Below are 13,956 nucleotides of genomic sequence, written 5' to 3'. Positions count from 1 at the left end.
GAACATAAGTAGATTTTTGACTTATAAATTAAGCTTCTCCTCCCCCACTCAAAGAATAAGTTGATTTTTGACTTACAAAAAACTATAAACTGCATTGTTTAGCTGAATCAAATACATCAAAATAACTTAAATTAAGCTAAAAACTGAAATAAGTTAGAAATAAGCCCTACCAAATAGAGCCATTGGCACTCCATATATAGCTCACATCACTCAATCCACTTATGGTGAACTCACAACACTCAGTAAATAGCTTCCCCAAGCTATTTCTAATTTGGATAATGATCTTCATACTGTGCCTGCAAATAAAAAAACACATTAGGGAATTTAAATTAAACAGAAAAAAAAAAAAAAACCTCACTATAGTAACTCACCCCACTCAACCCTCAACTGGTAACACTCCCCTCAGATTTGAGGATGGTAGGAGGCAACCTCCACCCTTGCAAATACCAATAATCAGTTGGGGACTGCTTGATAGAGTTGAGAGAGAGAGCTCTTTGTCTGACCATGCAAATAATGGCCTTCAAAATGATCTCCTTAGGTTTCTTCTCATTGCTAAAAATTCTATTATTCCTCTCAAGCCAAACCTGGTACACAGTGCAACAAAAGGCTATTCTTTTGATAATTGTGGCCAGTGATTTACCCTTACAATCTCTGGCCACAACCTCAACAAGACCCAGCCAAGTGGTGCTTTGCCAATTAGCATTACACTTGGCAAGAACAGCAGACCACACTTTGGAGGAGTAGGAGCAATTGAAGAACAGGTGGTCATGATCCTCCCCAAGTAACCCACACAGAGGACAGCTATGGTTAGGATTGATGCCAAAAAAAGCAAGCCTGTCACCTGTATTTAGCCTGCATAAGATGGCCAACGAAACAATAAAACCAACTCCAGGAATAGAATAGGGACTCCACACAAGGTTGGCCCAATGGACAGTGGGCCACTTAGTTCTCCAAGACTGCCAAGCAAACCCAATACTGAAATTACCACCCATGTGAGGGAGCCAAACAGTCCTCTCATTACTCTAATTTGATAATTACTTACTAGTTTAAAAAAAAAAAAGTATTTTCTTATGAAAAATGATGCATACCACTAATTAGTGGTTGCACTAGGGATGGGGCAGTGGGTCCCACCCACCGCCACATGTGTTTTGTGTCTTAGTTTTTGTTTGTTTGTTTTTTCTTTTTTTTATTTGCCACATCATTAGTGGTGGTGTTAGTGGTAGAAATTTAGTGGTCTGTAGTATTGTTGATTTTCTTATACTTCCTGATAATGATTCTTTGTCTTCCCTTACCTCGCAAGTCTAGTTTTTTTCAAGCATCGTATGAATTTGCCAAAGAAAATAACATTAAAAATATGTCACCATAGTGGTCAAGATAAAGACTACGCATAATATTGTGGAGTCTCATGATGTTATTTTATTTTTTATGAAAAATTGTTTGGATGATAAATATTTATGAATTTTTATATTTATTTATTTATTTTTTTTGGGGGGGGGGGGGGGGGGGTGTGGTGGGGCTTGTAATTGGTAGTAAATTTACTTGAAATTTGTTTATCCCAAATAAGAAAATAAGTATGGATAGTGTCCCAGGAAACCAAAACCAACCAGTGAATTACAAGCCCAATGTGCTCCGAAGAGGAAATGGATAAATTTTGGAAAATTCTATAATACAAATTTTACTGGGAGTTTTATTTTCAGCTTTCTTATCAGAAGTTTTTAGTAGCTTAAGGATAAAAATTAAAAAAAAAAAATTAGTTCAGGTCTTCTAAGACTTCTAATGTCATTTTCGGACAAAAGTACCCTAGCACTAATAGATTGTTATGGCATTTTTGGAATGATTTAAAAACTTTAAAATTCAATAACTTTTTATTTACATATCTTCCTTTTATGAAATTTATATTTTTAGAATTTGTTCATCAGGATCTATTAAATAAGATTTACAATAAATATGAAATTAAAAAAATAAAAGAAAAAATAAAATTTCACTAACCGAAGTCAGAGAAATTTCACTAAAATCAATTAAATTCACTGTAATTAACTTTAAATTTCACTCAAAAAATTGCTAAAAGAAATTTTAGAATTGCTTAGTTTCTCTTAGAGAAATTTCAGAAGTGCTTAAGGAAATTTCTGAATTGTTTCGAGAAATTTTTGAAATACTTATTTTCTTTCAGAGAAATTTCAGAAATTAAACAATTGAGAAGTCAATGAAATTACTTTGGAAAATTTACTCATAAATCCCATATAGGGGAATGTTGACCCTTTTAGTCCTAAGAGTTTTCTTATGAATTAATTACTTTTTTTTTTTTTTTTTTTTTTGTGAAAAGTTGTATTTATTTGAGTTCGTATCATTTGAGTTTAAGTGAATGCCTTTTTACGATTCATTTTTTCAATTTTCTAATTCGTTTTTGGGATGAGAATGAAAAGGTGAGGTGTGGAAGATTTTTTTTTAGGGATTGGTAGCTGAACTATTGTTTGTCTAGCGTAGAAATTTACATTGGTAGCTGAAGTATTGTTTGTCTAGTTGAAGTATTCTGTTAGTGTGGTTTGTTTGTGTTACATTGGAATGTTACATTATAATGCTACGTTTGGAAAAAATACACTAAGGACTTTTGTATGTTACATTAATTGGAGTGTTACGTTTGGAAAAAAAAATACGCTAAAGAGTTTTTTTCAGAATGTTACGTTATTACATTTGGAAAAAGTACACTAAGAAGTTTTTATAGTATATTACATTCGAGTGTTATATTTGAAAAAAGTACATTAAGAAATTTTTTAGTGTTACCATTGATTGGAGTGTTACATTTGAGAAAAGTACATTAAGAAGTTTTTTAGTGTGTTACATTAGAGTATGAAAAAAGTACACTAAAGAATTTTTTTGAAGTGTTACATTTAGTGATTTCAACATTATGAAAAAACTCACATTTGTCTCTCAACACGTAATACACGCGTATTTATACTTCGCCCTTTATGTAATTAACACTAGAATGAGTCTTTTTGGGTCCAGATCCAAAAATTTCATAAGATTACTATTTGACATTTATTGGTACTTCACTCAACTTCTTTGATTTTTAGTCAGAAAATTCAGTGAATTTTCTTTTCTTTTCAAAATTTCATATTCATCATGATCTTATTTGATAGATCTCGATGAAACGATTCTGAAAATATAAATTTTACAAAATATGGAGTTTCAAATAAAAAATTATTAAATTTTAAGGTTTTGAAACATATTCTAAATTATTTAGTCAATTTTTTAAAGTTTTTTTTCTTTTACAAATGTTATACTTTTTAAATGTGTTTATATTAAGTGTGCTTGAAAATTAAAAAAATTGCTCAAAATATTAAAAAATGTTCAATGAAAACAAAAAAAAATACGGAAAACAAAAAAATAAAATTTTCTGAAAAGTAAATTTTGAAAACTAAAACCAAACAGAGTGATTGGAATTTTATGGTACCAATTGTTAAAGGGCAATATTTATGTTGAAATTTGTCCTCTTCATGGAATTTCAAATCTTAGGGACTTTAACTACCAAACAAATTATAGTTGTTCTTAAACTCTTACACAAATATGTAAAGGGATCCTCCTAGTTTTCTCAATTTTTTTTGGAATGTATACCATATATTTTAGTTATCACGTTTGTAATTTTTAATTATAATTTTATATGGTGTTAATTATGATGGATTCGGAGATCTTGTTGTGAGCTTAGTTACAGCAGGGTGCTATGGTGCCCTAGTGGGGTTTTTTTTCGAGTCTTTTTCTAATAATTTGAACCGTTGATATTATAAGATTCATTAAGTATATTTTTCATACAAAAATTCAAATTAATCATAAATTTATAAGCCCATGATCAAATTTTTAATTATTTTTAAAAAATTATTAAAATCATACTAACCGTTTTATTTTTCTAAAAACAAATGTGCTCTTGTCACAGAGCTATAGATGTCCAATCAATTTAATTTTTGGCATAGATGATCTACAAAACGAATCTTATGATATGAACAGTTTGAATTATTAAAAAAAGTCTTGAAAAAGCCTCTACTAAGGCACCACAATACTTCTTGGTCATATTGTGATTATTATTTTGGTAATGATTATTGTGATATTAATTATGACCTATTGTAATTAATATTTTTGTAATGATTAAAAACGTCTTTGATTATGAATAATACTTCGTAGCTCGAAAAAAAATTGGCCTGAAATGGCTCGAATATCCAAAACGACGTTGTTTTAGGTATTCTTTTTTTTTTTCCCCCCTCTTTGAAACAGATAGAAGAAAGAGAGAAAAAGGAGAAAAGATTGAGAGAAGTAGGAGGAAGAGAAGAAGGAGAATGAGAAAAAAAGACGGAGAGAAGAGGAGGAAGAGAAGAAGGAGAAGGAGAAAGGGTGGAGAGAAGGAGGAAGAGAAAAAGAAAAATAAAGAGGGGGAACAGATCTATATACACATAGATCTGTGTGTATACACAGGCCTGTGTATACACACAGAAAAGATGGTGATAGCGGCGCCAGTTGGTGATGGTGGCGCCAGTGGGTGGCTCTCTCTCTCTCTCTCTCTCTCTCATATATATATATATATATAGATATGTGTATACACACATAGATTTGTGTATACACACAGATCTTGCAGCGTTGGTGGGTGGCTCTCTCTCTCAGTTCCCCCTCCCTCTTCTCACTTTCTTCTATATTCCTCTCTCTTTCTTCTCTTTCCTCTGTGTTTAAAAGAGAAAAGAGAAAGAAAAAAAAATATATCCAAAACGATGTTGTTTTGGAATTCGAGCCAGTCGGGCCAGCTCCTTTTCGAACTCTCTAGCAGCGCTGTTTGATTATATAGTTTTTATTTTTTATTTTTTATTATGGCACATTATTTTTTTAAGCTATGAATTGAAAATGATTTAATTATAATATTTATAGTTTTCAATACCACAAATATCATAACTTATATAGGGTTTGTTTAATTGGGTGGATTATAGTATGGAATTGAGGTCATTAATTTATGGAATTTACATTCCATTAGTTTGTTGCGAATTTTATTATTGGTATTAGATTCCAATGGTCATTTTATCTAATAAAATTGACGAATTTTTTAATCCTATAACCAATAACGCAAAACATACATATAATTTAAATTATATATGTTCATATCTATTGCAAAATAGATGTGAATAAGAAAGAATTATGTATCTCACTAATCAAACTAAATAATTAACCCTACACTAATTTCATATGAATTCCTCACTATTAACCATACTAATCAAACAAACTCATATGATATACAATTTTTTTACGTGTTTATTCTAGAATAAGGATAAGTTTAACTGGTAAGTCTATTTCTTTAAATAGGCTTTTTTTTTATATATGTATATTTTTTATTTTTAGTTTTTGATCTTTTTGGTACATCGGAAATTAGTTTTTGATAGACTCAAAACAGGACTTACATGAATCAATCAGGACCGTCGAAGAGTGTGGAAAAATATAATATGTGAGAAGGATTTTGAATGGTCAAAGTAATCGAAGTTACGTGTCATAAATTTAAAGCACATGAGATGAAAGAGGGGTGATTATTCAATTATTCGAAAATACATTCACGTGGTGTTTTATAATAATATAATTAGTAAAAAAAAAATATTATAATTTTGTATTAAATAATTGAAGAATATAAAGTAACATAATAAATAATAATTAATGAGAAAATATGATCATGTGATATTTTGAGAATATTTAATAATTGTGTTTTATAATAATATAATTGATGGAAAAAAAAAGTAAAATATTATGATTTTGTATTAAATAATTAAAAAATATAAAATAAACATAATAAATAATAATTAGTAAGTGAGAGGGAAGTTTTTATGGGCACTAGGACCGAGTTAGGCTAGGGTGCGGTAATGGGTCGTTCGGTGGGCTGCGGTAAAAAGGGCCCAGTGAAAGGACCTTGTGTTTAGCTCGGTCTAATTGTGGTTGTGGTTACCACGAACGGTATGGTAATATTTAGCTCGGTCATGATATTCAGAACTGAGATATTTGGGGCTTCTTGTGATGGACCTTACTCTCGTTAGCTCGGTCAAAGCTTACTGCGGTTAGCTCGGTCACAGCGGACCAAACCGAGGTACGAGCAATGAAGGGAAGAACTGAGCTAGTTGGAGCTCGGTTATTTCTGCCGCTTAAGCATGGCTATGTTAGCTCGGTCGTTTTGTCATACTACCAAGGCAAAACCATCTCACTTGGTTTAAGCAGTGAGGGGGGTGTTGAAGGATAAGCATTATCTTTCAGGAGTGTAATTCCTAAGAGGACTCTACATGGAGGAATAGGAGTTCTACTAGGATTGGGCCACACGAAACCTATAAAAGCTCACAGCATCACCTATGGAGAGGTAACACAACTTTGATTCTCGAATACACAGACCTTTTATCTATTTGTCTATTTTACTGACTTAGGCATCGGAGAGGTATCCAGTACACACCCGCTGGCTAGCTCGCGTTTGTGTTTTTAGGGAGTAAAGCGACGACGTTTGGAGGAGCGCAGACTTGGTCAACAGGATTATACGAAAAGAATTATTTCATGCTCGTACAATTGGCGCCGTTTGTGGGAAATTCTAGAAAGAACAAAACCTCTTGATCAAATTTTTCCTCTCTAACTGGAAGTAATGACGCACAATGAAGATTTGCCACAGTCCGCTATCGACGGACAAACCCCAGAGGGGGGTGGAAGGCACGAAGGTTTGCCTTCTATCCCTCCCATGGCGGATTTAGAACCCCAGCGACAGAACCCCCGGAGGGATGCAAGGGGGAGGCGGGTTAACAGCCCCTGTCGCTCTCAAAGTCCAGAACGACAGAGGCGGAGGTTGGACCCTCAAGTTCTGGAAGATCGCGTGAAGGAGTAGGATGAGATAATAAGAAGGATGGCAGCGGACATGGAGTCGATGAAGCGCCAGATAAAAGGAAAATGGGTGGCGACAGGAGAGGGGCACAAATGCAATACACCCCCTCGCCATTTAGGGGATCGCGATAGGCGTACCACACCATCGCAAGCAGAGAGTAGGATCCTGAGAACAAGCGACACTCAATCAAAGACTTACAGAACTCGTTACTCCAGGTCTGAGAGAATGAGAACTGAGAGGTCCTGTATTGAGGGAAACACCTATCGGCCCTCGCACACGCACTAGACGTCTTCTAGGCACACGGAGCTGTCCAGAACATCTGACTTGCGAACTGTGCTTGAGGAAAGGACACGATGGAAGGAGGATGTCAGGGCACGCAACCCGCATAGAGTCTCAGCCCTTCAGTGGTTGGCCCCTCGGACGCATGGCAGCGTCGAGGTAGGAATGCCAATACCACGTCTTGCTTATGAACCAATAGACAAAGCGTTAGCAAGGCTTCAGAGTTCGCCGTTCGTTCCTGCAATCGAGAATGCGCCACTACCTTCGGGCTTCAACCAGCCCAAATTCACTAGATATGAGGGAAAAATGGGCCCCTACATGCACTTAAGCCACTTTCGCTAGGTTATGGCAGTTTACCGGCGAAACGAGGCTTTAATGTGCATCCTATTCCATCCAGCCTTGGCGACCTAGGTTTAACCTGGTTCGAAAGGCTACCAGAGGCCAGTATTGCCTCATGGGCGCAGTTGGCAGAGGCGTTCGTAACTAGATTCAGGACGAACACCAAGACACCAGTGGAGATCGACCAGTTACTCTCCATTGACATGGGCGAAAAAGAGTCGTTGAGGTCCTACAACAGTCGTTTCTAGGAGACCTTCAACTAGATAGGAGATTGCCCTACAAATCTCGCCATCGTGCAATACAAAAGGAGTCTGTCAGTCGGAAACAAGTTGAGGGACTCAATCACTATGGCGTTACCCTTCACAATGGAGGCCTTGATGGAGCGAGTGCACCAACATATTCGCGTAGAGGAAGATGGCGCCCGTGCTAAAACAAAATCTGGCACAGCAGCGATGCCAGATAAAAAGACTACGGCAAAAGTCAATACAGTAGAACGCTCCAGCAGGAATGGACGAGACAGACGGGCCAACAAAGAGGATCCAAACAAAAGGTGGCTAAGAGTTCGCATTGCCATTACCATGGTGTTCAAAAAACCAATCTACCGAATTTTTAGTGAGATACGAGACGAACCTTTCGTCCGATGGCCAGCTAAGTTAGGAGAAGCATAGAAGGACTATAACGAGAGGTCCCGATGTACCTTTCTTGATGAAAAGGGGCACCGCATTGAAAATTGCACGCCGTTGAGACAATATTTGGAGGAGTTAGTGGCGGCTGGGCATTTGGAGCAGTACATAGAAGGAGGAACACAGCCAGCCCCCCAGAACCACAACGTCCCAAACGGGATGCCGGTTGATGCTCCACCTCAAGGCGTAATTAACGTGATACATGGGATATTCGAACCTAAGCGGATATGTGAGCTTAGGGGGATGATCAAAAAGGCTGAGCACTTAAGGGAGGTATTAAGTGCACAACCTGCCATCAAAAAGGAGAGAACAGAGGCCACAAATGTCATATCATTTTCAGACAAAGATTTGGCAAAGATATACTACCCTCACAATGATGCATTGGTTGTCACTCTCCGCGTCAAGGATTTCAACGTCAAACAGATTTTGATCGACCAGGGAAGCTCATATGAGATAATGTACTAGGAAACCTTCAAACAACTGAAACTGGAGGACAAAGACATGGCGCCCGCAACATCTCCCTTAATCGGATTCAACTCAATGCCAGAGTGGCTAGTGGGTAAGATAATCCTCCCAGTCAGAGCAGGAAGCATGACAAAACAGGTAGAATTTTGGGTATTGAAAGCCCCCTCCACTTACAACATAATCCTGGGAAGGACATGGTTGCACGTTATACGATTGGTAGCGTCAACCTACCATCAAGTATTACGGTTCCCTAGCGAAGCCGGAGTAATTGAAGAGGTCTTGGGAGACCAAATTATGTCCAAACAGTGCTTCGTCACGGTAAACGGCAGCCGCGCTGCCAAAGGGTATGTACAGATAGTGAAAGAACCTGAGAGCAATGAATTGTTTACGGATGTTGGCAAAACCGCCGAACAGAAGGCAGTGGAAGACTTGGTACAAGTAAGGATAGATGAAAAAGACTCAGAAAAGTTCTTTTTTCTTGGCTCGTCATTGTCTGGCACTGAGAGAATAGAGGTTATGGAATTCTTAACCTCTAACATCGAAGTGTTTGCCTGGACACCGTATGACATGCCTGGCATTGACCCAAATTTCATCTGTTACTAACTGAACGTCCACCCAACTGCTAGACCAGTTATATAGCGCCCTCGCAGATTAGCACTCCACCATACAGAGATAGTGGCGGAAGAAGTAGGCAACCTGCTGGAGGTAGGAGCTATCAGAGAAGTGCACTATCCCAGATGAATCTCCAATACCGTAGTAGTGCCAAAGAAGAACAGAAAATGGCGTGTCTGCGTGGATTACAAAACAGTCAACAATGCATGCCTAAAAGATAGCTTTTCCCTACCACGGATAGACCAACTAGTAGACCTGACGGCAGGACACAATCGACTTAGCTTCCTTGATGCGTACAGAGGCTACTATCAGATCGATGTGGATGAACCAGACCAAGAGGTCACATCCTTTACAACGCCTAGAGGATTGTAATGTTACAAGGTCATGCCCTTTGGCCTAAAGAACGCAGGGGCGACATTCCATCGAATGATCACCAAGATGTTCGAACCATTGTTAGGCAGAACAATGGAGGCTTACATCGACGACATGGTGGTCAAGAGCAAGGATGAGAAAGACCATCTTAGAGACCTAGATGAAATGTTCCAGATTCTGAAAAAGAACAAGTTGTGCCTAAATGCATCTAAGTGTGCGTTCGGCATAGGATCAGGCAAATTTCTAGGCTTCCTGGTGACCAACCGAGATATAGAGGCAGACCCCTCTCAGATCAAAGCTATCTAGGATCTAGAGAGGCCCAACACAGTAAAAGAAGTGCAGCATCTCACTGGCCTGGCAGCTGCGCTCAACCGGTTCATAAGTCGGTCGTCAAACAGATGCCGACCATTTTTCCAAACATTAAAAGCCAAGTTTGAGTGGGACGAAGAATGCAACCGCGCCCTAGAAAGCTTGAAAGAATACATGTCTTCTTCACCATTGCTAGCGACGCCAATACTTGGAGAAGAACTCTTTTTATATCTGGCAGTTTCACAGCACGCAGTTAGCGCGGTGTTGGTCAGAACGGAAGGAATCCAACACCTGCCTATCTTTTATGTCAGCAAGACCTTGCTGGGTGCAGAAACCAAGTACTTGCCATTGGAAAAACTGGCCTTAGCCTTGATGATGGCATCAAGGAAACTGTCACATTACTTCCACGCCCACACTATAGTCGTCCTAACAGCTTTCCCATTAAAAGCTTTGTTTGAGAGGGCGAACTTTTCTGGGAGAATCTTGAAGTGGGCGGTGGAATTGGGACAGTATGATATCAAGTTTCAACCCAGAACCGCAATAAAAACTCAAGCTCTAGCAGACTTTGTGGCAGAGTTCACGCCAGGAAGCCATCACATCTGCCTAGTTGACTTGACTGGTACAATCGAAATGGGGACGGAAAGTGCTACAGGAAATGCGTAACCCCTAAGAATACTCAGCCACATCCGAAGGCATATCGGATTGAGGAAAGTGCAGAAGAGGCAAACCATGCTACGCCAAGCAAAGACTCATCAACAAGTAAAAACTTGGTACAATCAGATAGTAAGAGGCAAACAGTAAGTGTGGACTTGGAAGAAAATACCAGTAACACTCATGACCCCAAGGCATTATCTGATCCCTCCACTTGCTGGAAGCTATTCGTTGGAGAGATGTGGAAGCTCTTTGTGGATGGAGCATCTAACAGGCACGGTGCAAGACTTGGCATAGTCCTCATCTCACCAGATGGCCTAGTAGTAGAACAAGCAGTCAACCTAGGCTTCCTAGCATCAAACAATGAGGCGGAGTATGAAGCGCTCTTAGCAGGCCTAAAATCAGCACTTTTCATGTAGGCCACCGAACTAATGGTTTACAGCGACTCCCAGTTGGTAGTAAACCAGATTTCAAGCGACTACGAAGCAAAGGATGAGAGGATGTCCAAGTATCAATAGTTAGTCAGAAAGGAGATTATGAAGTTCGAAGTAGTGCGGATAGAGCAGATTGGCAGAGAAGAAAACAGTAGAGTAGATGAATTAGCAGGCTTTGCTTCGATGGCAGATACATCCATTCCACATCCACTACTGATCGACTTCCTACCAAGACCAAGCATTGAAGAACCCGAAGTAGCAAAGGTATGTTGTGCCGAACTAGGCCCTTCATGGATGGACCCCATTATAATGTTCTTAAAAGACGACATCTTACCCGAAGAGAAGAAAGTGGCCAACAAAATAAGAGCAAAGTCACAACGATTTTGGCTCTTCCCATCTATGGCCTTGTACAAGAAATCCTTCACAGGACCTTACCTAAAGTGTGTTTATCCCAACAAAGTCGAAGCTTTCTTGTTCGAGATACACGAAGGCGTATGTGGAAGCCACCAAGGGGGAAGATCATTGGCTTACAGAGCAATCTTGCAGGGATATTGGTGGCCTTACATGTAAGCAGATTCAGAGAAGTATGTCAAGAAGTATGAGAAATGTTAGAAGTTCGCACACCAAATACATCAACCAGCCAGAGAGCTTCTACCATTAACTAGCCCATGGCACTTCGCAATGTGGGCTTGGACATAGTAGGACCACTTCCGATGGCACCTGGCAACATAAAGTTCTTCTTTGCAGCAACAGACTACTTCACAAAGTGGGTGGAGACAGAAGCACTAGCATCAATAAAGGAGAAAGATGTGAAGAAGTTCGTCTGGTAGAATATCATTACTCGGTACGGCATACCCAAGGCTCTAATATCTGACAATGGCACTCAGTTCGATGAAAATATTTTTAGAGGCTTTTGTGAAGAGTATAAGATAGAATTCTACAACTCTACACTGGCATACCCCCAAGAAAATGGCCAAGCGGAAGTATCAAACAAAGTCGTCTTGGATGGATTGAAGAAAAGGTTGGAGAAAGCAAAAGGCAAGTGGGTGGAGGAGCTCCCTCATATTTTATGGGCTTACCGTACCACACCTCGGCGGTCTACTGGAGAAACGCCTTTTTCCTTGGCCTATGGCATGGAAGCAGTAATCCCACTGGAAGTTGGCCTCCTCACAATTAGTAGTGAAAATTTTGACCCAGACTTAAATGGAGAAGCCATAGCACTGGAGCTCGATCTTGCAAAAGAAAGAAGAGAAAGAGCACTGGTTCACATTGCCTTATACCAGTAAGAGTTATCTAAAAAATATAACAAGACAGTACATCCAAGGCAATTCAAGGTTGGAGATTGGGTGCTACGCAAAGTTATGGGAAACACCCTGGTACCCGGAGATGGGAAGTTAGGGCCCAATTGGGAAGGACCTTACAAAGTGGTTGGAATAGCAGGAAAATGGGCATACCACTTGGAAGACAAGGACAACAAAGCCATTCCCAGGCCATGGAACACTGCCAATCTCAAACTATTTTATTTTTAGCTTTTCTTTAAACTTGTAATTTTTCTTTTCTCAATAAAATAAGTAGTTTCTTTTCAGCATAGTTGTTTCCTTTTGTAAAAAATTATTTTGGCGAGCTAGGGGCATTGAAAGCATAATTGGCCGGAATAACCAACTTTGAGCTCTCTTCAGCAAGGATTAGGATCTGGGCTGAAGAGGTTGGCTGGAAAAACCAACACTTTTCCTAAGCCAAGATAAGGATCGAGGCTGCAGGACGTTTGGCAGGAATAACCAAACACTTAGCTCGAGGTTGGCAGAAATAACCAACTTTGAGCTCTCTTCAGTTAGGATTAGGATCCATGCTGAAGAGGTTGGCTGGAAAAACCAACACTTCTCCTAAGCCAAGATAAGGATCGAGGCTGCAGGACGTTTGGCAGGAATAACCAACTTTGAGCTCTCTTCAGTTAGGATTAGGATCCGAGCTGAAGAGGTTGGCTGGAAAAACCAACACCTCTCCTAAGCCAAGATAAGGATCGAGGCTGCAGGACGTTTGACAGGAATAACCAAACACTTCATTTTAGGTTGGGAGGAATAACCAACTTTGAGCTCTTTTCAATTAGGATTAGGATTTGGGCTGAAGAGGTTGGCTGAAAAAACCAACACCTCTTCTAAGCTAAGATAAGGATTGAGGCTGCAGGACGTTTGGCAGGAATAACCAAACACTTCGCTCTAGGTTGGCAGGAATAACCAACTTTGAGCTCTCTTCAGTTAAGATTAGGATTTGGGCTGAAGAGGTTGGCTGAAAAAACTAACACTTCTCCTAAGCTACGATAAGGATCGAGGCTGCAGGACGTTTGGCAGGAATAACCAAACACTTTGCTCTAGGTTGGCAGGAATAACCAACTTTGAGCTCTCTTCAGTTAGGATTAGGATCCGGGGTGAAGAGGTTGGCTGGAAAAACCAACACTTTGTACTCTCCAGCCAAGATAAGGATCTAGGCTGAAAAGTGGTTGGCTGGAAAAACCAACACTTAGTACTCCTCAGTCGAGATAAGGATCAAGGCTGCAGAGTGGTTAGCTGGAAATACCAACACTTAGTACTCCTCAGCCAAGATAAGGATTAAGGCTGAAGAGTGGTTGGTTGGAATAACTTTTGGTAATCTTCAGCCGAGGTAAAAACATAGGCTGACGAGGTTGGCAGGTATAACCAGAGAGGTGTCAAGGATAAGACCGAGATAGGTATCTCAGCCAGAAAATGTTATACTGCATTCAGATTACAATTGGAAAGTAAATGCAAGAGTGAAAGTAAACCGAAACAACAGTTGAAACAAAAGAAGATTTCATTGAAAATTCAAATCAAGTACAAAGATGGGGCCTTAGCCCGGCTACAGTTTCTTTCCAAAAGCAAAAAGAAAAAAAATACAAGATCAAGCAAAGAGGTCGTCAAGATCTGCG

Source organism: Camellia sinensis, chromosome 13, assembly GCF_055761805.1.
Source record: "Camellia sinensis isolate YWXY chromosome 13, ASM5576180v1, whole genome shotgun sequence".
Taxonomy (NCBI): domain Eukaryota; kingdom Viridiplantae; phylum Streptophyta; class Magnoliopsida; order Ericales; family Theaceae; genus Camellia; species Camellia sinensis.
This window is presented reverse-complemented; position numbering follows the sequence as displayed.